General features: G+C 58.8%; 1 protein-coding gene across 4 annotated transcripts in view; it reads left to right on the top strand.

The window, feature by feature from the left end:
- The window catches only part of SEMA4D (semaphorin 4D), an 82,710-nt gene that overhangs the window by 925 nt on the left and 55,822 nt on the right, over positions 1-25,963 (top strand). The gene's annotated exons all lie outside the window — the stretch shown is intronic.

The raw sequence follows: 25,963 nt of genomic DNA, 5'->3' as shown, positions 1-25,963 counted from the left end.
TTGGATTTGATACTGGGGTTGGGGGGATGCACGTGAGTGTGTAGGTGGGCAGTTTACGGAAAATAAGGCCTGTTGTCCAGGGCTGGGCCCTGCTGGCCAGTCCTGTGTCTCCTGAAGTTGCTCTGTTTTTGTTTTTAAAAGGCTGCCCTTACCTTGAGCATAGCCAGGGCCAGGGGTGGCCAGCCCGCTGCAGGCCAGGCCGGACCTGGGGCTTGTGGCCAAGCAGCCGGCCCTCCTGTTCTGAGGCTATTCAGGTCCACCAGGCGCCACGGAGCGGAAGTTTCCTTTGCCGCGGGTGAGGTGACATCGTGGGCCGTCACCTCATATCTGCCCCCGGCCCGGGGCCAGCTGCTGGCGTCCTGGGCACCGTTATTTGCGAGTGTTTACTGTGTCCCAGAAACAGGCGGCCTCAGCCGGCGCAGGGGCCAGGATTCTGGTGGAGATAATGCCCCAATTGTCCCTGGAACGGTTGGTGTCTGTGCAGATTGTCTGCAAAAACAGAGGAGCATAAAGCCAGCCTGCTCTGAGTACCCCCAGCACCGTGTGCTACCAGGGGTCAGCCTCGGGAACGAGGGCGTGGGGAGGGCCTCGCTGGCTGTGTCTGTGGCCAAGGACTGGCTCTCGCAGAGCCAGACCCTCACTTCAGGCTGGAAGGGTCAGCAGTACCCCTAGTAGGTGAATGAAACGAAGGAAAGCTAATCAGTGACACTGAGGGGAAGCTCTGCTCAGTTCCTCCTTGCAGGACCGTGAGCTGGGGTGGGGGGAGTGGCTGACTCCCCATGACGGGCTCTGCCATCTGTTTGTCTGCCTCCGAAATAGTACTGTGGAGTTCCTCTGCCCACCCTCTGCCCAGACCAGCACACGTCTGTTGGGAAAGGCGTCTTTGCCGAGCCCCCGTCTGCTGGGGACTGGGGTGGGCTGCTGGCCTGGCTCAGGCCCCGGCAGGCAGTGCCCACACCCGAGCTGGGGTGTGGGGTGCACAGCTGTCCAGTGGCTCTGTGGTGGGGTGGGGGTTGGGGGAAGCAGGGAGACGAACCTTAATGACATCATTCACTTGAGATCCCCTCCGTGTGGGTTATCGGAGGCTCATTTCCTCTTGAGAGCCTAACCCACACCAGGCAGGGATGCCTTGGCCAGTCTTGGGAGCGCACGCTAATGGCCAGCTCCGGTGCCCGCGCGTAACAAAATCAATAACGCACTGCAAAGATCAGGTCCTCTGCCTCTCCCACACCCAGTGTAGACAGGCCCAGGCCTCCGGGCCCTCCCCTCTGGCCGCCACAGCTCCTCCGCACCACCAGGCTGTGGCCATCTGGGGACGTCTTGGGACGTCTTGGGGCGTCGACCGAGTGCAGGGCCGGTCAGGCAGGCTCCTTGGCGCTGGAACCGGGGCTCAGCTCGCAGCAATTTCCAGGCCGCCCGCTGTTGGTGGGAGTGACACGGGGAAAGCAGGACTGACGAGGAGGAAATAACTGCTGATTCGGGAGGGCGCGTGGCGGGCCTCGCCTGGAGCAGGGGTGGCGTTTGTTGGCACAATGAAGGTGATCTGGGGGCTGCGCAGATGGCCCATCCCAGCTCCTCGAACAGCTCACCTCAGTTTGCCTGACCCTCCCGGAGCGCCATGCCAGGGCCGGCTCTCTGCGCCTGCAGCCTCTCCGGGGCTTTGCAGCGGCCCAGCTCTTCCGAGGTCCGGGTGCACCTGCCACGGGAGGGGGTCCCTCCTGCGGTCTCAGAGTCTCAGATGCCGTCCAGGAGCGCGCAGACTGCACACTCTGCCTGGGTCACTTCTTAGCAGCAACCCTGGATTGCAGGCGCTGGACAAGATGCAGTCAGACCAGCACCTGATTTGACTCAAGAATCGTTCATTTAAAAAATTATGGTATTTATGAGACAGTTGATGACATGACTCTTGAGCTGTGGACACGGGAGTGTGTGGAGAGGAAGTGAGAAGGCATTTGGGGTGTGTTTCTGAGCAGCTCGGGGGGGGGGGTGGGGGCGAGGAGGGGAAGCCTGTGGGGGTGGTGCTGGGAGGGTCTGAGGGAAGGTACCTTGTCAACCGTCCTTATTTGGTTCTGTCCACTTCCCTTTATTTTCAAAATTCTCCATAATAAACTTAATTGGAAACTAAGAACTGCACGTCCCCTCCTAGAAACACGCCAGAAGTCCCTCAGTTCAAGGCACAGTGTGGAGAGAGGCTTCCTTCAATAGAAGTGCCGACGCATGAAGTGAAACTGCACTTCTTTGTAGAGAACCTGTAGAAGGAGCCGGTTTTCATGTGTGCACATGTCCAAAGCAACCTGGCCGGGCACACAGTGTCTGTTGAACAGATCATTGTGGAGTGCTTGCTGTGGCCAGCGGGAGCTGCTCGGGACTCCAGGGCAGGGGTGTGTTATGTGTGTGTGTGTGTGTGTGTACATGCGTGTGTGCATGCATGTGCTGGTATGTGTGTGCGTGCATGTGTGCGTGGGTGTGCACAAGTGCTGTGTGTGTGCACACATGTGTGCATGTATGTATGTGTGTGTGAGTGCTGTGTATCTGGGTGTGTGCTGCATATGTCTGCGTGTGTGTGCATGAGTGTGTGTATGTGTGCGTGGGTGTGCACTAGTGCTATGTGTGCATGCTGTGTGTGTGCGTGTGTGAGTGTGTGAGTGTGCATGCTGTGCCCTGTCTGTGTGTGCACATGTGTGTGCGTGTAGGTGTATGTGTGTGTGAGTGCTGTGTATCTGGGTGTGCGTGCTGCATATGTTTGCAAGTGTGTATATGTGCTGTGAGTGCATGAGTGTGTGCGTGTGTGTTGGAGGCGGAAGTACGCCTCGTGCATTTGGGGAAGCACAGGGAAAGGATGAAAGAGGAAGGGGACCTCTGTGCGCTTCTGCTCAGTTTGTGGCTTTTGTAATGGAACTGTTTTTTCAGCCTAAAAATTAATCTTTAAGAAGGGTGTCTCCATTAGGTAATATAATATCCTCTCCTAGACGTTCCAGGTTTCTAAATCTAAATTTTTTTTTAAGATTTTATTTATTTATTTATCTGACAGAGATCACAAGTAGGCAGAGAGGCAGGCGGAGAGAGGAGGAAGCAGGCTCCCCACTGAGCAGAGAGCCCGATGCGGGGCTCGATCCCAGGACCCTGGGATCACGACCTGAGCCGAAGGCAGCGGCCTAACCCACGGAGCCCCCCAGGCGCCCCTCTAAATGTAAATTTATTATAAGCGGGACTTGCTGTGTAGAGATCCGTGTTCGCGCACCGTGTGAGGGGATGGCGGGGCTTCATGAGGCTCCCGTGAGTCAGAGGTCACCGGCCTCTGAGCGAGGGCTTTGCGGGCTGCGAGGCGGCGGACGTGCGTGCCTCCCCCCGGCAGCCGGGGACCAGCCGCAGAGCCCGAGCCTGGAGCGCCCGAGTCGTGGGGGCTGCCGGCCGGCAGCGGTCTGGGCTCTGCTGGGCTCTGCTGGGGCCTGGGGCAAGGGGACCTGAGCCCCACGCACGCCGGTCCTGGCTCGGGGGACGCACGACCCGGTACGGCCCAGCCGCGAGCGCTCCGAGCCCGTGGGGCCGTTCCCACGCCGGGGCCGGCCACCTGGGGCCGTTCCGCCCGTCTGCGGCGGTTCCTCCGCGTCCCTTTCCGCGAGCGGCGGGTTCGCCCCTGAGCTGACCTGACCTGCAGCCGCACTCGCTGAAGGTGACCGTGCGCCTGCGAAGCGGAGCGCGCCCGGCCCGGGGCCCTGCACCCCATTTTCCTCGTGCAGGACGTTCCGGACGCCCTCCTCGGCCGAGGAGAATTTGCGGGGTCCAGCCGCCGGGTCGGTCGCAGCCCTGCGTGCTTGCGGGGCGGCCGCGCTCGCTCGGGCAGCGGCGGGAGGGGCAGCTCTGGGGCCGCGGGGCCGGCGCGGCCGCTTGGGGTCCGATTCGGCGGGCCGCGGCGGCGCAGGTGCGGGCGCGGGCGTCGCGGGGCGTGCGGGCCGCTTGCCCGCGTGCGGGGACCGTGGCGCTCCCGGCGGGGCGGCAGCCGAGGAGGCCGGGCCCCCCGGACTCCGGGCTCCGCGACCCGAGGGCTGCCCTGGCGTCGGCCAGAGGTGGGGCCGCCGCGGGGGCGGTCACGGTCCGGGTCGCGCCTGTGACCCGGGCAGCCGCTAGGAGCTGGTCGGCGCCGAGGCGGGGCGTCGCCGCGGGGGCAGGCGTGGAGCTCGGGTCGGTCCCTCGTGGCCCGCTGTTCTCGGACGTTCCGGCGCCAGCGCGCGAGCACGCATGCGCGGGCGGGGCGGGGCGGGGCGTGGGCGGGGCGTGGGCGGGGCGAGCGTCACCGCGTCGCACCGAGCGGGGAGCCCGCCGCGGGGCCCGGCGACCCGCAGACCCCGGCCTGAGCGGAGCGCGCGGGTCGGACCCTCAAGCCGCGGAGCCAGGCGGGCGCCCCCAGGGATGAAGCTTGTAAAGCTGCGAGTCAGCCCGGGACCCCAGAGGTAGGGGCGGACAGGACACGCGGAGGGACCCCGAGCGGCGGCCGGCGAGGGGGGACCCGGACCGGCCAGCGAGGGGTCCGTGCGGTGACGGCTGAGAGCGGACCCGCACCCTGGAGGCGACGGGACCCGAGGGCGCCTGGGGGAGTGGCCGGCCAGGAGTCCGGGAGGCGGGAGGGGGGGTTGCGGCCCCTGTTCGGCGCCCCCACGCCCCCCATCCCCTCCCGACCCCCCACCCGTGTCCGCGCGCTGTGGAGGCGGGTGACACCCTGTCTGAGCAGGGCCAGGAGCTCAGGGCTGGGCACAGGGCCAAGTGCGGGAGGCGGCGGGACAGCGTCGGCCGGTGCGCGGGCTGGAGAAGGGAGAAGGCCAGGTCCACTGCGGGGCGGGTCTGGCCGGAAACCGAGTCTGGAAGTGGGGCCCGTACTGGGGTCTGCGTGGTCGCAGGGGGCCCATGAATGTGCCCCCCAGGTGTGAGCCACCACTGAGAACCGGCGTCTCCTCTAGGACAGCGACTTCGTCCCAGGGCACCCGACCGCCAACTGAGAGCAGGTCTGGGAAGGCGCGTCCTTCACCAGCTCTCATGAGCTGTGATTGTCACAGAGCAAGAGTCTCATTTTCAGGGCACGCGGGGTGTTTTGAGAAAGGGGCACAGGCACGCGGCTGTCACCGTCACGGTGACACAGGCCAGGCCTGGCGTCTGCCCTCAGCCCTGGGGTTGGATGTGCCGCACCCACGCAGCCATTCACGGCCCGGCCACATGCCGGGGGGCTTGGCGCTCTCACGGCAGGGTTGCCTGGGGCGACCCAGACCCTTGGGCCTGTGAGCGCACCCCACATTCCCTCCTGCCTTTTGCACCCAACCCCCCACGCAGGCCATCGGCGCTCTGTTGAGATTACGTTGCGGTCGACCGAGACATGTTTCCTCAAGAGTTTCAGAACGAGGCCTGTCCCCGGCCCATGGGCCCAGCTGCCCCCACACAGCGCGGTGGTTTTGAGTCACACGTGGCTGTGTGTGTGGGATCTCCGCGTCTGTTAGGGCTGAGTTCTGTTGAAGGGTTGGGTGTCCCGGGATTTCATGATTCGTGCACCTGCTGGGGGATGTTGGGAACAAAAGTGCCCTGGGCTACAGCTCAACCCGGGAGGATACTTGGCCTCACCTCCAAGAAGACGCAGAAGGGACGGAGAGGCCCAGGGTAGGACGGTCACCGTCATCCGTCACCAGGCAAGCAGGGAGCAAAACCACAATGAGACGCTGCTTCCCATGCACCAGACGGACTCTTGCCCAGAAAGACGGTTGGGGAGCACGGGAGGAGTGAGAGCCCGGTGCCCCGCTGGCGGGAAGGGGACGTCGCGCAGGACGGTGAGTCCTCGAGGAGCTCAGTGTAGGTGGCCTGGGGACCCAGCAGTTCCACCCTAGGGCATCTGCCCAGAAGAGCAGAAGACAGGCATTCGAGCTGGATGCTGCGTGGGGCTGTTCGGATGGGCTGCCGGGGACAGCCACGGGTTGGGAGCCACGCGGGTTCAGTGGATGTGTGGCCTGGTGGACGTGTCCCGCCACACGGGGATGAAGCCAGGCCCCTGGGAAACATTGTGCTGAGTGAACAGAGGCGTAGACAGGGATGTGTGGTGTGATTCCATTTACAGGAAGTGTCCGGAATCAGCATGTCCGTGAGATGGGGAGCTGGGGGCACGGAAGGGGGGTTCATGTGTGCGGGGTTTCCTTCTGGGCTGAAGAAAGGGCTCTGGAGCTGCGTCCTGGTCATGGTTGCACAGTGCTGGGCGTGTCCTTTGCGTGTCCGCATGGTACACTTGAGCGTGGTAAATGTTGCCTTGCGTGTGCTTTATGACAAAACGCAGTATAAAGCGTGCGTGTCCGTGTGCGCGTCTTGGTGTGGACATGGGCTCTCCTCCTCCTGGGTGGCTGCCAACGAGAGCGCCTGTAGGGTATGCTGCAAGCGTCTATTATTTGACCTTTTAAGAAACTGGCAGCCTGTTTCCACAGGGCTTGGATCACTTCCCGTCCCCGTGCTGACGTGTGAAAGACGGTTTCCCAGCCCTCCTGACACCTGCTGTCACCGTCCTTATCTTTAGCTTTCTGATGCGTTTTATGTGCTGTGTCCTCGAGCTGGGCAGCTTCTCCTGGGTTTATGTGAAAGTATTCTGTGAAGGACCTGTTCACGTCCTCTGCCCAAGTCTGAGTGGGGCTGTCTTCTGCCGTTTGGGTTCTGAAGCTAGTCCCGTGTTGTGGATTCAGGTCCCTTGTCCGATTTGTGTATCGCAAATATTTTCCCTGTCTGTGGCTCGCCGTTTTACTTTATTAATGACATCCTTCAAAGGGCAGATGTTTTCGGTTCTGATTAAATCCCGTTTTATCAACTGTTTTTAGCAGTTTGTGCTTTTTGGGTCTTATTCACAGAATCCTTGCCTGAGGCCTATTGTCGTGGAGATTTTCTCCTGAAAACATTATGGGTGTATCCCTTATGCTGAGATCTCTTGTCCATTTTGAGTTTGCTTTTAACTGGAAAGTGCCCAGGATTGAGGTTCCTTCTTTTCCATATTGCGTGACCGGTCCCAGTACCATTTTGTTTAAAGACACGATCCTTCCCGTTGGCCTCTCTTGGCACGGTATTTGGAAAGTACCCGAGCTCATCGGTGTGGCTGTTTCTGGGCTTGATTCGGGTCCGGATTATTCCTCGTCCGCCCCCCAACCGTCACGTCTCCGTGGCTGTTGCCTTATGAAAAGTCTTGAAGTTAGGAGGTGAGAGGCTCCCAGTTGAGCTCTGTTTCCAAGATGGTTTTGTCTAGTGTAGACCCTTTGCATTTCCATAGGAATTTAAAATCTACTTGTCAACTTCTGTGAAAACACTTGCTCGGGTTGTGACTGGGATCACATCAACTCCTTAAATCACTCTGGGAAGACTTGACGACTTCACCACACGGAGTCTCCGAGCCAGCAAGCGTGGGCCGCCCCCCATCCTTGTCCGTCTTCCCCGTGTCTCCTAGCGGTGACTTGCCGAGGCCCCGGTAAAGGTTTTGTGCGTGTCTGTTGGATGTATTCATAAGTAGTTCATGGTTTTGAACGCTGTTATGAATGGATTTCTTAAAGTTTTATTTTGCAGTTTATTGCAAGTGTTTATAATTGATTTTTTTATTGCTTGTTCATCCTGTGAACTTTTTAAGTTTATTTATTTGTTTGAGTAGCTTTTTCTATAGTCTCTTAAGAGTTTATACGTAGATGACTCTGAGAGTTATGAGTACGGACCATTGACTTCTTTCCAATCGGAATGCTGTCTGTTTCTTCTCTTTTTTTTTTCTCCCGTCTAGAACCTTTAGGACAGTGTTTCACGGAAATGGTCACAGTGGACATTCTTGCCTGTTCCCATCATAGAAAGAAAGAACTTAATGCTTCTTCATGAAATAGGGTGTTAGGTGAAGATCCTGTCTGGATCCCTTTGATGAGGGCGAGGGAGGTGTCACATTTGCTGAAAGTTTTTATCTTAAATGGATGTTGAACTTTGTCATATGCTTTTTTTGTATCTATGGAGAAGATTGTATGATTTTTTTTTCATAAAAAAAATTATGTTGATTTTCTTTTGCATGTTAAAGACCCTCACATTCCTGGCACAAACTCCAGAAGGCTCTGAAGTATTATTTGTCCTACATATTGCTGGATTTAATTTACTGCAGTTTTGCCAAGGAGAATTATAACTACATTCATGAAGATTATTGTGGTCTTGTAATATCGGTCTGCTTTCAGTATCAGGGTAACATTGGCCCCACACAGTGATTTGGGAAGTAATCCTTCTTCAGTTATTTATTATTTTTTTTAAAGATTTGTTTACTTAATTTAGAGAGAGCATGCATGCGAGCATGTGAGCAGGGAGAGGGACAGAGGAAGAGGGAGAATCTCAAACAGGCTCTGCGCTGAGTGCGGAGGCTGCCACGGGGCTCGATCCCACAACCTTGAGATCATGACCTGAGCTGAAACCAAGAGTCAGAGGCTTAACTGACTGAGCCATCCAGGCGCCCCTTTATTTATTTATTTTTTTAAAGAGAGCCTGTGTGGGAGCAGTGTTGTTTCTTCCTTACGCGTGTGATCAAATTTACTAGTGAAGCCATCTGGGGTGTTCTTTATGGGGAGGCTTTCAAGTATGAATTCAATGTCTTGACGTCGGGCTGCTGAACTTCTCTGTAGGTCGATCCTGGTGTTCTGTGTGTTTCAAGGAATCTGTCCATTTTCTCTGAGGTGTCAAACGTTGCCCCATAATATTCTTTTAATATACTTTTAACGTCTGTGGAATCTGCGTGATGTTCCCTCTTTCCTTCTGAGCCTGGAGTCTCACAGTGCCTGGCCCCCCAGCCACCCAGTCAACTCTGGGCTCTGCACGGGAGGGAGGCCACAGACCAGTGGTCTTGACAAGCTGCTCCGGTCATTCTAACCTGCAGCCAGCCCTGGGAACCTTCGAGGTAAAGGGAGAGATTGGCCACACTTCCTGGTGTCCCAGCAGGTGCCCCAGGGCAGGAGGAGGCAGATCGGAGAGAGAGCAGGACAGGAGGCCCGCAGTCCGCATGCAGGTGCTGTCCAGGGAAGGCCGGCCGGCAGGCGGAGACCTCCATGGGGATGTGGGGCTCCCCAACCTGGCCAGCCTCAGTGGGGCCCACGGCTATGGAGGTCCCAGGATGTGCCTGACCCTGGGTGCAGCAGAGCAGGGACAAGGCCTGCTTGGCTGGGCGGTGGTTTGTGAAGTCCAGTTTACTGCCACACTCTGTCTACAGCAGAAGTCACCCCGCGTGAGGTCCTGCCATGTGAGTTCGGATGCACAGTCCCGAAACCACCTCCAAATCACGATGTGGAAAATTTCCTTAACTCTGCAGACTTCCTTGTGCTCTCTGGCGTCCGAGCCTTTTCCCCACCCCCAGCAACTATAGATCCGTTTTCCGTCCCCGTAGACTTTTCCAGAGCATCACGTAAGTGGAATCCTCGAGTTGGACTGGGCAGGCGTGGGACCAGTGGTGACTGCTGTCAGAGCCAGCTAGAGGGGTGACTCCAGCACCCTTACTGATGTGTTGAGAAGGCAGGGGTGGGCACGGGGAGGCCATTATGGGAAGGAATGACACGGCTGTTTTCACCAGATGCATCTGTCTCTGTTGCATGGAGTCCTGACAACCTGTGAGGATGTGGGGGATGGAGGGAATTAGAAATTCTCTCATGGGGTCACTCTGCCGGAGCCTGGGAGCCCAGGAGCTCTGACCTGAGGCCGCAGGGAGACTTTCCCTGGGCAGCACCTCGAGTGCACCTGTCAGGGCATTTTAAAGATTTTAAGGATGTTCGTGTCCTTGGCCAATGTAGCTCGCCGTCTAGAAGTGTATCCGCAGGAATCATGGGTCTAGGGAGGTGTTTGTAGGTAGAAAGTCTGGATACAGGTCTGAGGGAGGGCCGGAGATGGGGAGTCACGGGGTGGGGCAGCCGGGCTCCCGGAGGCCCAGCGCGGAGCGTGACCGTGGGAAGGGGAGTCAGCACAGTGCGGCAGGCGGTCCGGCCGCCCATGCTGAGGCCGTGGGCTCCGCAGGGATCTGTGTTTACCTGGAAAGGAGTACACGGTGCTCTTGAAAAAACTGTGCAGCTGAGTCCTTCTCAAGCATGGCTTTGATTCCCCGTGCGTCCCACCTCCATGTCTGCCAACAAGGGTCTTTGGCTCTCCTCATTCCCTCGCCACAGTCCCGGAGTCGCGGGTGTTTGACGGGCATCTCCGTGGCTCCCGGGGGGTCCATGGTGCTTGTCTCCTATGTCTGAACTTTCCTGAGCACGCGCACGTGTACACACACACACACACACACACACACGGACATCCTGAGAGCCTGGCCGACTTCTCTGCGGCCTCTCATACCTGCCTTGCTTAACAAGCAGGTGGGTGTTTTATTGTCTGCTGTGCTTTTAAGTGGAAAACATGCTATGGGAAGTAGGGCTGCTGCCTCGGTCCCCCCAGTACAGGTGAGGGCCAGGGCAGGAGTGTGTGGAGGCCAGATGCGCTCACGAGAGGGGGGCCCACAGGCCTGGTGGTGGGTGCAGGCTCTCCTCCCCACCTTGGCCTGTCTCTGTAGCAGGGCCGGCCCCGCCCGGGGGGTGGTGGGGTCAGCCGGCAGCAGCGGGGGGAGGCAGGGACCGGGGAACCACGGACTGAGAGGACAGTGACAGATCCCTTGTTGGCAAACACGGATCCGGGATGCACATGCAGTTCCGTGGCCTGTGCAAAAGCAAGCTTTAGAGAGGTCTCAGTACGTTTATAGTATTTCCAAAACATTTTTTTATAGAATGTTAAAATTTCATAGCAGTTAGGAAGCCTGGCCACTTTCAGACCCTGAGAGTGACTTATGGATAAGATGTGCATTTTATACTGTGACCAGCACACGTGTGTATGTGTGTGTACCCATGCACACACATGTGCACAGACTGCACAATGCACACATAGTGTATACACACATGTGCACACCGTACCCATGCACACACGCATGCGCAGACAGTACCCGTGCACACATAGCGTACACGCATACATGTTCACACCGTACCCATGCACACACGTGTGTGCAGACAGTACCCATGCACATGTGCACACATAGTGTACACACACATGTGCACACCATACCCATGCACACATACGTGCACACATACCTGTGCACACAGTGTACACACATACATGTGCACACCGTACCCATGCACACACGCATGTGCGGACAGTACCCATGCACACATGCACACATAGCATACACATGTGCGCACACTGTACCCATGCACACACATGTGCGCACACAGCACACACGCACATGCGTGCACGCAACACTGGTGCACACATACGTAAACACACAGCACACACACACATGTGTGCACGCGGTACCCGGGAACATGTGTGCACATACACATGTGCACACACACGCACACACACCCCTAAAGCCGCAGATTTCCTTAGGAGAGCACTCACCCCTACCTACCTACACACAATACTTGTGGTATGGGTTCAGTCGCATCTAATTTAAAAGCTGTTTCTGTGCACCCCCCAGTTTGAATCCCCCGCCCCTGCCATGACGTCCGGCTCTGTGTGTCACTGCAGGGATGTTTGCACACCGCGGCGGGATGCGAGCTATGCATTTCATGTTCTCATGCCGGGGGTGCCCTCCTCCTTGGTTTCTGTCTGTCTGTGGCCAGGACGAAGGGGGGCCTAGAGCACAAGGGCCCGCCAGCCACGGTGGGACTGCGTGCTCGGGGGCCACAGGGCTGGGAAACTGGGTCACGGCAGAGTCCCTGAGCTAAACAGGCGGAGCAGGATGGCTGGCGTGTCTTTGAAACCCGAGGGAGTGACTTGGGTTTCAGCTGTGGGATCCTGCAAAGACTGCCGGCTCCCGTGGGTGTTCCACGTGGGGCCCACTCTTCCCCTGGCTCGGTGGACAAGACCACCCTGGGAATGTGATTTTTAAAATAGATTCTGAGGGCTGAGGTCCTGGAGAGCGGCCTTCAAGGAAAGGCAGGCCCGTGTCATCTGCGGTGACCACCTGGGACTCCCTGAGCCTGGGGCGCGGGCCTGCCGTGAGCAGGAAGGGTGAGCGTCACATCCAGTGGGCTCGTCTTGTCATGTAGCAGGTGGTCAGCTCTTCATTGTCGCCGTGTTTCCAGACCAAGGGCAAACCAGAAGGAGCGCCGTCCAGGTGAGAGAGGAGGCCATGGGCACGCACACCGGTGTTCTCCCAGGTGAGGCCCCGCAGGCAGCAGGTTTCTGCCGAGCCGTGGGGGCCAGAGCTGTTCCCCAGCAGGACCAGACGGGAAACACAGCCCCGTTCACCGTCTACCGCCCATGCCGGCCTCCCCTCACGGCCGGGTCGTGTGAGGAGCCGAATCCTGGCTCCTGGGGCCCAGACAGTGACCTCTGCCAGGGTGTCTGCTGGGATGTGGCGCGAAGCTGCTGCGGGGCGCGGGGTGCTTGCCTGGGAGGTCGGGGCCGGGCCACGCCGGTCAGCACCCTCTGGTCTCTGCCCTTCGGAGGTGCAGATGCCTGTCTGCTCAGGAAGCAAATGTGGCCGCAGCCTGTGGTGTCTCGGTCGTCTTCGCCCACGGAGTGACCTGCATGTGACCTCAGACTGGCCATCCTGTCCTGGGGCAGCAGGACACAGAAGCCACCGGTGGATGTGACTTGCCTTGTGAGCGCGGTGACAAGAGAGCACATGCTAGTCGCTTCCACCCGCTGAGGCCCCTGCCCTCCGGCCACCCATGCTGCTTCGCAGTGGGTGAAGCACAGCCCCTGCCCAGCTCGGGGGCAGCCTGTCCCCACTTCCTTTTCTGACTTGAAATACAAGGGAAGGTCACCACCAACAGGAGAGCAGCTGCAGCAGACACGTCACACCCGTCTTGCTTCTCTCTCTCCCTGTCTTCCGTCCTTGGGGAGATGTTTGCACACTTCTGGTAACATGCTCACCAACAGAGCCCAGCCGTGCGGGGCCCAGAGCACCGCTGCCCCGCGCCCCTGAGACCCCACTCCCAGCCGGTCTCCGCAGACGGGCTGCTGCTCGGTTTCCTTCTGTGCGGCCTGGCTTCTGCAGCGCACACCCCTGCGTGTCCTGGGGCATCGCCCCCCTCTAGCCCTGTGCCGCGCCGTTGTGGGCGTGCACTGCAGTGTCCGTGCCTGCCACGTGGATGGCTTGGTTTCATCCTGGGCCATTAACGGCGTGGCTGGGGCCAGTGCGTGGAACTCGTAACGGGAGCCGCGTGGTTGTGAATCCACCGAGATGCCATGCCCACCCTCCACGTGCAGCAGGTGGCCCGGGACATGGGTGCTGAGTGGGACTGTGCAGTGTGGCCCCAACAGGTGCCGTGAACATGACCCTGGGAGCAGCCCACACGTCTCATGGTCTGCACAGCAGGGAGGCCTTCCTGCCTTCTGGTAAAGCAGCGGCGAAGGAAGCGTGCCGACACCTCACGTGTGCGCACACACAATCCCCGGTTGCCGTCACGAGCGCCGGGAATGTGGCGGCTTCGAGAACGGGAACTGACGGTCTCCCGCTTCCAGGGTCCGAAACCCCAAATCAAGGCCTGGGCAGGACCATGCTCCATCCGAGGACCTAGGGGAGGCTCCTTCCTGCCTCTTCCAGGGTCGGGGGCTCCCGATGTCCCTTGCCTTGTGCCCGGTCTCTGGCTGCGGCCTCAGACGGTCGCCTCCTCTGTGTCTGGGTCTCTCCTCTGCGTGTCTCTGGTGAGGACACTCATCCCTAGAATAAGGGACCACGCAGATGACCCAGGATGATCCTGTCCTAACTTTGTGATGTTAACCTAATGAAATGTGCAAGGACCCTTTTTCCAAATAGGGCAGTGTCCATGGGCCGTGGGACCTGCTGTGGCACCGGGAAAGCCAGGGAGCCACCGTGCGTGGGGCGGGAGGGAGGCCCGCGGCCTGCTGGCCCTCACCCTCCGCAGGATGTATCTCACAGAGGCTTTATCAGCAGGAACACGGAAACCGCGGCCGCCCTCCGCGCTCGTGGGAAGTTATAGAGGTGAGCGCAGTGGAAACTCGCCGCTTGGGGAAATGATTTCTCATTGACTCAGAGGGGAAACAGGAAAGGGCCTCCTGTCTTTTCATGTGAGTTTTTATCTCTGCCGGTGGGGCCTTTTCTTTTAAGCTGCGCTTCTGCAAGGGTGTTGGGCGAATCTTTAGTGTGAACAGGAAGTCAGATATGCTGACTAAATCTTCCTGTATTTTAACGGTGTTTGTCTTATGTGGAGAATGAAGCACCTCCTCCTTGAGCCCCGGGGGAGGGGGTGCGCCACGGACCACGGCATTTCTGGGCTCCGGGCTCTCACACGTGTGTGCACACAGGTACACGCGGCCAGGGCCCTGGGCAGTTCCCTGGAGATGTGGCGATGCCCTGTGGGGCCCGGGCTTGTTTCCCCGGCACTGGGCCATGACTCCGCATGTGGCTCCGTGATGGCCACGCACCCCGTGTCCCTCACCCGATGATGGGAATCCCAGTGTTTCCGTCGGCTGTGTCCTTGACTGCCTCTCTTGGTACATCCGTGTTTGCACAGGGGGCGTCTTCTGGGAAAGCACAGCCTGCTTGGAGGTGGTTTGCACGTAAGTGCTTGAGGTGTGGACACAGTCAGGCTAGAGACCAGTGGGGGCCGTCGCCTGCCTCCTGGGGCCCTTGGGGTGGGGGAACCCCCTGGCTCCAGAGCCCCTTTGTCTGCCGCTCGCAGGGGGCTTCGGCTGTGTCAGCCTGGCCCCTGGAAGGGTGGGGCCCAGGATAAGGAACTGGTAGTGTTTGTTGTTGGCCGTGGGTGTGTAGACGTGTGGGCACGTGTGTACATGTGTGTTCCTGGAAAATAGTGCGCGGCCGACTCGAGGACTGCATTCCAGAGGCCTTCACGGACTAAGGCGGTCTGCCTGTGGAGGCTGTGGAACTTGTTGCCGTCCCTCTTCGTTGTGTTTTTAGGCAAATGATAAAATTCAGCCTCTACCCCTGGGTGCCCTCCCTGCCTCTCGCTTGTCCGGAAAGGTACAGCACGTGTGAGAACTCACTGTGACGTCCTTCACGACAGTGGGTCTTCCTGACCGCACGCTCTGCGCGCTGCGTGGGGAGTCCCCAATCGTCCACCCACGAGGCTTTCCCTGGAGGCCTTCGTGGGGCACTGCACGCTCAAGGGATCTGCCGTCTCCCCGCGGGGAGGTTCTGCTCAGACGTAGGGGTGGCCCAGGTCAGGGGGCCACTCAGAAGCTGCCTCGCACGTCGTAGTCAGCATTCTTCAGGAGAGGAACCAACCAGGGGTGTGTGTGTACATGTGTGCACACGGAGAGAGATGTATTTTCAGCGGTCAGCTCACGTGGTCGGGGCGGCTGGCAAGTCTGAAATCTGCAGGCCAGGCCAGCAGGCGGAGGCCCCAGATGCCTAGAGGCAGAACCTCCATTCCCCAGAGGTCTGTCTTTTCTCTACTGAGACCTTCACCTGATTAGATGAGGCCCATACACATTACTGAGGGCGATTTACTCAGAGCCTCCTGATTTAAATGTTGATGTCAGTGAAAAAACCCCTTCACAGAAACCTCTAGAATAGCTTGGCCAGATATCTGGCCACTGTGTTTCAGCCAACTTGACATGTAAACTGAGCCACTGGGCCCATCAATGTCCCCACGTGCCTCAGCCCCAAGCAGGACGCAGGTACTGCGTGAGTTGGCTCCCGGTGTCAGGACTCACAGCCCATCGCCAGTACCACGGGGCCAGCGCTGTCCTGCAGGAACATGGCGTTTCGTGGGCTCTGATGGCGCTTGGACCTCGTACCAGGGGAGCCCACACTCATTGGCTGGGACCTCCCTGGACCCGAGCTTTGTTCCCACCGCCACTGGCCCTGTGCGACAGCCTCGGCACTCCGGGGGTGGGTCCGTCAGCCCCCTCCAGGCAGGCCTCACTTCCAGCTTGTGCTTGGAGGAGGCGTGTGCTCACCAGAAGTCGTGGTTCTCTGCCTCCTTGTATCTTTTTTGGGAAAAGCCTTGGTCGGGGTCCGGGTCCTGCTGTCCCGTCCTTGCCCTTCCACGCGGCTGAGGCCGGCCTCCTGGGTGTCTGGCACGCTCTTATCACGCCTCTCGGCTGTCCTGATCCGTTCCTGATAGATGATAACGGCCACACTGGCAAGCAGCGTGCTGTCCTAGGGCGGGCTGGCCCACCGTGCACACGGGTCTGGAAACAACCCTCTTGGTGGGGACGGGGGGCACACGTGAGCCCCAGGCTGCTCAGAGACGTCCCATGAAGCTTCTGGTCTGTTTTAGAGAAGCATGGCCTTGCCCGCGGCCTGGGCTGCAGCTGTGTTTCTGGCTGGCCCCGGTGCTCCTGCAGGGCCTACAGAGGGCTCTGTGGGTGCCCCGAGCCTGGCCCTGCCCGCTCGGAGTGGGGGTGGTTAGAATGTGCCGGTGCGGAAGGACAGGGTCTCACGGTGACGGCAGGTGCACGGGCGGCACAGCAGCTCCAGGCCCATGCCCAGGGTCTAACGCACTGACTGCTCTTCTCAGAGGGACCTTCCAGAACTTTCCGGGGTGGCCTGATGGGGCATTTGGGTCCTCCACAGCCAGGACCTCTAGGGCCTCCCCTGAGACAGCCCTGACACTGGACGTCAGCCCCATGTTTCACAGTGAGAAGGTTCGGCTGATTCTCATCTCTGAGGGCACAGGTCTGTCCGGAGGAGACTTGGGGAGCACATCTGATGGCTTTTCCGCGCTTTCGGCCCTGTCCTTGCTGGTCCCTGCCAGCGTGGAAGAGCCAATGAAGCTTACACAGAGCTCAGATGCTGGTCCACGTGTCCTCAGGCTCGGTCAGGGCCGGGAGGTTGAACGGAGGGCGGCCTGAGTGCCGGGAAGGGGAGAGACCCAAGCAGTTTACAGAGAATGTTGACTTGGCTCTCTCATCTGTGTATGCAAGGGAATACCGCTGGAGATTAGGAGCGTGGAGACGTTCAAACTGGTTTATATTTATCTGCCCAGTGTAATCTTTGTGATGCTCTTATTTGGATTAAAATGACAGTGATTTCTTGACTCCAGCAGCCGCCCGGAGTTTGTGGGGAGGTTAATTCCCGCGAAGGGCTTGCTGCGCACAGCCGTCTGAATGAGTCATACTGTGTTTATCTGCGCTGTTTGCTGGTGCCAGGTGTCTACAAGCTGTGATTTGCATTTGGACATCGTTGGAGCCACGCTTCTTGGCAGTCAGCGGGGCGGCGGGAGGACCCGTGCCCAGGAGCTGGTGCCTGTGCATCCGCAAAGTGGCTGGAGATGTTCTAAATCAGGAGCCTGGCCCGCTCCGCCCAGCTGCCGAGGATCCAGAACGGCCTCGGCCCCTTGAGAAGGAGGAGGGTCCCCCTCTGCCACCAGCTGACTCGCCCAGCTTCTCTAGCTGTCTGTGCAGGTGAGGTTCTGGCTCAGGCTCTGCTCAGTGCAGGTCCAGCTAAAACGCGAGCTGGCTCTGCAGACCGCAGGTGGGTTCTACTCGGGTTTCAGAGGCCTCGTGTGGGATGCAAAGCGTGCACGACTCGGAAAATCCAGGGGGCTGGACAGAGTGACTCTCGGTCTCAGTTCTGTTCCCGAGGACACTGGGAGCAGATTGTGCCCCGTGCGTAAGGGAGCCCGCGTGCCCAGCATGCGCCGGCAAGGTCTGAGCGACGCGGGCCAGACCCAACCGGGACGTGTCTTCCTGGCGAGCTGCAGTCCAGCTTTCCTGCTCGCTTTTACAGCTTGCTTGCTGGCTTTGTGTTTACACAAACAGGGTTTTGTAAGCCTGCGTTTCTGATGGGGATAAAGGGTTTTCATTGCAGTGAAATACATACGACCTAACCTTGACCGTTCCAAGCCCAAGGAGGACAGCTCAGTGATACTAAGTCATTCACGTTGTCACGCAACCAGCACTGCCGTCTGTGCACGGGACTTTAGCAAGTCTGTGCATGAGACTTTCTCAGCTTCCCAGAGGGAAAGCTCTGTCCCCACGCTAACCGCCAGGCACTCCCAGCCCCTGCACCCACATCTCTCTACTCCCTGTGAGGGTGACTCCACGCGGGACCCCAAACAGATGGACTTATAAAGCACTTGTGCTCTCTGTCTAGTTAAAGATAAGTGCTTTTTTTTCTTTTCTTTTCTTTTTTTTTTTTTTTTTTTAAGATTTTATTTATTTGTCAGGGAGAGAAAGCAAGAGGAGGGTCAGTGGGAGACGGAGAAGCAGGCTCCGTACTGAGCAGCAGCCTGATGCGGACTCAGCCCCAAGACCCTGGGAGAGGGAGAAGCAGGCTCCGTACTGAGCAGCAGCCTGATGCGGACTCAGCCCCAAGACCCTGGGATCAGGACCTGAGCTGAAGGCAGACACCCAACCGACTGAGCCACCAGGTGCCCCCAGTGTTTTTAAAACACTGAAGTCAAGGGGTCCCTGGGGGGCTAAATCGTTGACATCTGACTCTTAGTTCAGCTCAGGTCGTGACCTCAGGGTCCCACATCCAGCCCCGCACAGGCTCCGCGCTCCCTGGGAGCCTACTTGATACTCTCTCTCCCTCCGCTCCTCCGCAGCGCTCTGTCTTCCTAAAAAAACCATTTCTCTCCTAGTTTGTATGCAGGCACACCTCATTTTATTGTGCTTTCCCTTCACTGCGCTTTTTACAAACAGAGGGTTTGTGGCGTGCGTGTGTCGGTGTGTCGGTGGCGAGCCAGTCGGTGTCATTGTTCCGATAGCTTCTGCTGACCTCGGGTCTCTGGGTCCCATTCTGGTCGCCCTCCCAGTATCTCAGCCGTCCTCATTATTGTGCTGTTTGTTACGTGATCTGTGGTCGGTGCTGACACCTGCGCTCCGAGGTGGTCAGCAGGTTTTAGCGGTGACATACTGGTAGTTAAGGTATGTGTGTCGTGTTCCGGACACGGTGCTATTGGACACTCAGTAGATGACAGTTATGTAGACGCGTAACTTGTACGCGTGCTGGGGCAGCTACAAGACGCTGACTTGCTCGGCTGAGACGCTCACTCTATTGTGGTCTGAAACCCAGCGGGCAGGCCTCCGCGGTTCGCCCAAAGCCCTTTTGTTCCTTTGTCTTTGTATCCTAAGTCAACAGTGAAAATGCCCTTTGGTGTACCGGTCTGTTATGAATTCTAGAGCTTGCATAGATGTGTGTCGGCACCGCCACGGCAGGGATCCAGAACAGCCCATCCCCCCAGCCCGCCCCGGACTCGCCCTTTGTATTCTACATGACCAGCCACAGCTGCTCATCTTCTCGGTCCCTGAGTTCGCCTTCCCAGAGTGGCTAACAAGTAGCACTGTGCTGTGGGCGGCCTTCTGCACCGGCTCCGCGCACTCAGGATTGTACCTGAGCGGCTGCGTGGTGGCTGGCCGATCTGCTGTGAAGTAGCTTCCCATCCTGGACTTGAACAGTCTCCATACCGTCTGCATGAGCTCTCCCGTGAGCACACGACACCTTCTCCTGGGCACGAACACTCAGGAGTGCGGTCGCCAGGGCATAGGGCAAGGGCTTATTTATTTCATTAGAGAGTCGCAGAATATCTCCTGGAGTGGTTGCAACATCTCACATTACAAGGGCATAGTTGTTCAGTACACAGACCCAGCAACTGTCCCAGTGGCTCGCCATCCTCACCCACACTTGGTATCCTTCGTTACTGCTCTTTCATTCGTCCCGACGTGCGGGTAGCCTGTCTCACTGTGGCTGTCACTTGCACCTCATGTGACTGGTGGCATTGACCTCCTTCCCACGTGCTCACTTACTGTCTGTACGTCCGCTTTGGCCACATGTCTGCTCGGGTCTTGTGCTCATATTTTATTTTATTTTATTTTTTTAAGATTTAATTTATTTATTTAACAGAGAGAGAGAGATCACAAGTAGGCAGAGCAGCGGGCAGAGAGGGGAGGAAGCAGGCTCCCTGCCGAGCAGAGAAGCCCAATGTGGGGCTCGATCCCAGGACTCTGACATCATGACCCGAGCCAAAAGCAGAGGCTTAACTCACTGAGCCACCCAGGCGCCCGTTGTGCTCATATTTTAATTGGGTTGTTTTCTTCCTGTGAAGTTGTGAGAGTTTTCCACAACGTTCCTGACCCACGTTCCTTGTCGGATACACGACTCGCAAGTATTCTCTGTCTGTAGGTTGTTCGTTCTCGGAACAGGACCTTTCACGGAGCGTATGTTCCCATTGTGACCAAGTTCCGTTTCTCAGTGTGCCGTTGTTAGAATACTTGGAAACGGCTCACTTTGTGTTACTGACCTTGTGTCCTGTGATTCCGCTGAACTGTCTTACTAGTTCCAAGAGGACCTTTTTTTTAGAAGGTCCTTGGGTTTTTACCGTCAGTGATCCTGCTGTCTGAAAAGCCATCTTATTTCTTCCTCGCCAATCTGAATGCATTTTATTTATTTCTCTTGTTTCTCTTGCTCCTTCCCGAGCCAGTGCAGAGTCAGGAGCAGAGAGAGGGGACACCCACCTTGTCCCTGACTTAGGGGAGGGTGCCCCATCTCCCAGACTGTGGTACCTTGTTGGCTGTGGGTTTCTCCATAGACGCCCTTTACTAGGGTGTGGTTTAAAATGCCGCTCCGGGACAGGGCATCACGGTGGCTGAAGGCATTGGCCCTTCTCCCTAAGTGGGATTCCCTGGGTTCTCAATGTATCCCTGGGGGCAGCGTTTGGTGCCCAAGGATGGAAAGCTACTCCGTGCGCCTCAGTGACCCACACGTCTCCGTGTGTTTGCAGAAGTGCGAGGCCGCCATCGGGGAGCAGTTTCCCACGGGGAGCGTCTCCCGGCGGGGGTGGGGGTGGGGGGACTCTGCCTGTTTCCTGATGCTCAGAGGGGCTGTTCCGGTGAGCCCAAAGTCCGTCCACACGGTATTTTTAGAGGCCGAAGCAGAGATCACTTGGTTGGCATTTACATGGGAGGGCCGGAAACGCAAGACACTTGTCAGCACGTCCTCACACATATGCTACGTCGTGAGTCCTAACAAAGACGTTTCTAGGAAGACCAAAGCTGTGGATGTTGGTTCCTGTTCTAGTCTGTTCTTGCTGCTGGAACCCAGCACCACAGACCGGCAGCTTCTGAAAACACACGCTCTTTCTCACGTGGGAAGCCCAAGACCAGGGAGCCGGCCGCGCCGGGCCCGGGCCCACTTTCACATCACAGACTTCTCTCTGTGTCTTCACCTGGAGGAGGGGGCCGGGGCGCCCGGGGTCTCCCTAGAAGGGCCCTGGTCCGTTCACGGGGGCCCCACCCTCCTGATCCAGTCCTCTCCCAAGAGAAGACGCTTCTAAGGCCATCCGTGGCGGGAGCATCCCGCCTGGAGGTTGAGGGGACACAGACGTGCAGACATGGGTCTTCACCATCTTCCCTTGTGAGGGGAGAGGCCAGAGCTGTTTAGGAATTCTTACAGCAAGAAAACTGTGCTCCATTTAATTAAAAGATGTGTGTCGCTCGGGGCTTTAGAAGAGGGGAGGGGATACGAGCATTGGGGGGACCATGGGGTTTTGCAGACACAGACAGATCTGTTGTAGGCACGGCGACGGGCTGCACGCATGGGCCCTGGTGCGCGTCCGGGGTGCGTACTGTCCTATGTGATCTCGGGGCACCAGGTGACCAGGCCCAGCGTGGGGACCACCCTCACTGCTCAGTGGGCCCGCCGTCGGTCTCGCTGACGCGGGCGGCTTAGCTGCAGGCTGTGTGCAGTGTGGCTGGTGGGGAATTGTGGGCGAGATCCCTCCAGGCTCGGGGTAGTGTAGGCCTTGGGGGTGGCGCGGGCTACGGGGAAGACACGGAACCTTTCTGGGTGCGTTTTCCAGCCTTGTTCTGAGAGTAGCATGTGCTTCCTGTAGGAAGTCGAGAGAGGGAGTTTGGGCCAGCCCGCTGACCGAGAGGGTGTGCGTTCCTCTAGAGCTCCCAGCCCTCGTCTGGGGGCTGGCGCGTGGGCACTGAATGCCCGCTGTCTGTCCGGCATTCGTGCTGTCACAAGGGGTACCTACGTGGGAACCCATTGTTACCTGCCAACGCGGAGGTCTGAGTTGCGGGGATGGGAAGGCACAGCCTTAGAGAGAAGCGCTGGAGCCCCTGGGGTTGCTCCTGTTTCATACGCAGCACGACATCGACAGCCGCGCAGACGGCCGTCCTCGGCAGGGCCGTGCATTCTGTCCGCACCGTTGACGCCCCCCTGGGGAGAGCCACGCTGCGTCTGCCGGACATTCGTTCCTGTATTCCTGTCCTCCACGTGATGTTTCGTGGCGCTGACGTCCCATGACGTGGAACAGACCACGTGATGGTGAACAGTATGGTGGCGTTGAGGACGTTCCCCACTGCGGTGCAACTGCCACCACGTCTGGTCCCAGACCAGCCCGTTCCCAGGGGAAGCCCTGTCCCCATGAGGTGGTCATCGCTGCCCAGCCTCTGATGTCTGCTTGAAGAGGCTGTAACACCTTGTCAGCCCCTCGTGAGGAGCAAGTGGAAGGGTTTTCACATGTGGTCTTTTTTCTTAAATGACCTTTCAGCAACTGCCCCGCGCTTGACCGCCCCATGGCTTCCAGTGGGTCCGACGCTGTGGCCTGCCGTCCATGGGATGCTGAGGCCAGGAATCAGGCCGTGGGGCACACGGTGAGCTGCCCACGTGGGCTTTCCCAGTCTTGCTTTCGGGTGGAAATGAGGCATCCTGGCCGCACCCCCCAACTCCCCCAGTCACGGTGTGATGGTTCATTTCCACATCCCCCGTGCTGTGTGGAGCACGTGAGACGTGGGTAACCATGGATGAGGCTCCATGCCAAGAACAGAAATATATTTGGAAAAAGCCAGAAATCCCGTATGGTTAGGAGCCCACAGGCACGCACCGTCATCTTGAGCGCCCACTGAGCGGAGCAAGACCCCTCCCATGGAACGTGCTTAGCCCCCGTGGGGGCGGCTGGGACCTGGCTGGGCCTGTCCCCAGGAGCTCCCAGCAGACGGAAAATTGAAGTGTGGTTTTGTCTGCAGCCTCTGCTTTGTGGAGGTTGGATGTGCAAGTGGCCTGAGGCACGGTTCGTCTGGCTCGTGGGCCCACAGCCCAGCAGGACCAGCGGGTTTGAAGTGTGTCATTGGGACGCTGGCTTTTCCTGCTCCTACAGCTGCGTGGGGACGGACCTGCCCCAGCTCCCCAAAACCAGCAGCACCAAACAGTCAGTCGTGATGTGGAGCAGAAAACGAATCCCCCTAGATAGGTTTAACTTTCTGGGGCGAGGCCTGTCTGCTCGGAGGGTGGGCGGCCTTCAGTGTAGGGCGCTGTGGGCTTGGAGCATTCGCTCTGCAACCTAATCTCTGGGGGCATGATTGCTCCTGCAGGGTGCTATGTCCCGTCATCTTCTAGAAAATTCCGTGTTGTACGTAGAGCAAGGCTCATACCACATAGGTGAGCCACAAGAAAAATCTGTCTCCACATGGTGTCGTGGCTGTTCTCGGCGCCGGAGGGGGAGAGTATGGGGGACCGCGTCCCTGTCATCGATCCCATATGGCCTGGGACGTTTATGCACCATACCCGAGCTCTGGAGCAGTGGTAGTGGGGCATCCCGGCGTCTGTGGTGGTGAGAAGCTGAGTCCCCGGGACCTGCCTCGCGGCCGCGCTCGCCCCAGGCGCCGCAGAGACAGTCAGGTGGAGTGGACGCACCCTCAGCCTCTGAGCATTTCAGGTCTCAGCCACGACGGACAGCTTCTGTCCGAACCAAACCACGTTCCCCTGCAGCCAAGAGAGGCGAGTGGCTGAAACCCAGCCCGTCTCTCCCAAATCCGGCCGCTAATCCGCTGCCTCAGCCCAGGCTGCTGGGGACTCCGAGGTTAGGGACGCGGTGGACACTCGGATTTCCATGGACGCACTGCTTTCTGGGGGCAGAGGAAGCCTGAGGTCCGTGCAGACTTGACAGCTTTCTTTGCACGTGCACACGTCTCGGGCAGGGTGGTGTGCGTGCTTCGTGGACGAGACACAGCTGCCCAGTCCAGAAGGACGTTCCCACAGTTTGCTGTCGCCTCATCCTTAATGTTCCCTCCTGACTTACTGCTTTCTCTGGGGACACTGTTAGCGTCATGCTGTTGAGGCTCTGCTGGGATGGGGCCTGGGGCTATGAACGCCCCGTTTCCTGGCCTTCCCCGGAGCTAGCACAGGCCTCTGCAAGGTGCTGTGTGGTCCTTGGCTCTGTTGCTTCGAGAGAAGGCTTCCTGCTGACAGTGGGGAGCCCTGGGTGAGAGGCTGCTGCACACGTGTCCCCCTGAGACGGATTTCCAGAAGCATGCCGTCTGCGGGATTTAAGTCATCCGGCGCGTCCTCCCCAGGAAACCCGTCCTCTGCCTGCACCGCCTGTTGGGGAGGCCATGCTTGGTCCCGGGATCCCAGCTGCAATTTTTCTGTGAGACCCAAACTCGTGCAGCCAGGATGCGCTGGCGGGAGGTCTTCTGTACAGAAAGCCAATGACCCCCGAGTACCTTGGTTGTCTCGGTGCCCCCTGCCCTTGCCGAGGTGTGGCGCATGCTGCCTGGATACCCGGGGGGCCTTGGGGCCGTGCAGTGGAGTGCCACCTGTGGGATGTATCGTGGCCTGCGGAGCAGAGCGTGGGACTTCCATAGACATGCTTCTGCAGCACTGAGAACACAGTTCATTGTACTCTCCAGGGTCAGCCGTTCTGGGAGGGCCTGTGTGGTCTTCCAGCTGCGTCCCTGGGGGCCGTCACAGCATAGCAGCCCAGGACCACCCCCGAGACAACCCGGGTCCTGTGGCCCTGCTCTGGTGGTGAGTGGTCTGGACTTGTAGTCTCCAAAGACCACATGAGGGACTGTCACTCCTTGCTAACGTAGGTGTGCAAGACTGACTTGAGTCCTAGCGCTGCTCCGTGCACAGTCATCAGCCCCAGAGGACAGCCACAGGCCTGCGGTGCCCATTGTCCGATGGGGCAACAGGCCGCTGGTGAGGAGCTGTGTGCACAGCTGTGTGCGTGCCTGGCCGAGGACCAGGTCCACGGAGCCAGGGCCGTGGTGGGCAGAGGGCGGCCGTGTGGGACCTCCGACCCAAACAACCATCCAGCCCTGACCCCGTTTGGCCCGTTCGTAGTGACCGACGGCCGGACACCACAGCCACAGTTGGTCCTGCACTGGCTCCTGCAACAGAGCCACATGTGGGGGACACCACGTCATCGTGCTTCACACCGCAGGGGCACACAGCGGTCCACAGTGGCCGGCCAGAGCAGTGCGCGCCGCAGGCCAAAAAGACCCGGGTTCAGGAGGGGCTGGAGAGGACCCCATGTGTGACTCTGGGGGACACTTGTGATTGTGCTTTGGATTTGTATCAGACACAACGAAACATACCTTAAGGCCTCATATCATTTGTTCGTTCTTAAACGTGACTCATGGGGGTGTCTGATCTGACACACGTGGCCTGAATGTGTGGCTCGCCGGGCATTTCTTTGGGAAGCAGGCATCTGGACTGCTGCTGTGAGTGCCTGTGCCCATCAGGTGGGCCCAATTAGTGGCGGGTCCGTGGGGCTTCGGGAGCACATGAGACCCGCTCTAAGCGGCCTGCCCCTGCGTTTCCATGGCGTTGACTCGTAGGTGGCTGGCCCTCATCAGAGACGCGGGCTCCCCACTCAGGGGGCACCTCTCTCGCACAGAGACCCGGCACTCGGCTTTGTGGGCACACTCAGTCTCTGCAGGGCCCCCCAGCTCCCTGCTCCCAGCCCCGTGTCCCTGTTTTCTGGGCATAAAGGAGCAGGCCGTGTGCCAGCAGTTGGCCTTCCGCTGGCAGCCGTCTCCCGCACACACTGGTCAGCCGGCCACCTGCTCGCGATGGCATTGGGAACCGTGGGCTGCATTCTGGCGGGGGCGGGGACCACTGGGTAACCCTGTCCTGCCCCTGTGTGCACCGTGCCTTCGGCCTTCCGGGGTCCTGCTGCCAGGGGCTGTCGTGGGGGCGGTGGTGGGCCGAGCCAGAGTCGCCGGAACAAACCCACAGGCGTGTCTACATCTGGCCAGGCTA

This window comes from Mustela lutreola, chromosome 12, assembly GCF_030435805.1.
Source record: "Mustela lutreola isolate mMusLut2 chromosome 12, mMusLut2.pri, whole genome shotgun sequence".
NCBI lineage: Eukaryota > Metazoa > Chordata > Mammalia > Carnivora > Mustelidae > Mustela > Mustela lutreola.
The sequence above is the reverse complement of the archived record's forward strand: the minus strand, read 5'-3'. Positions and strand labels throughout refer to the sequence as shown.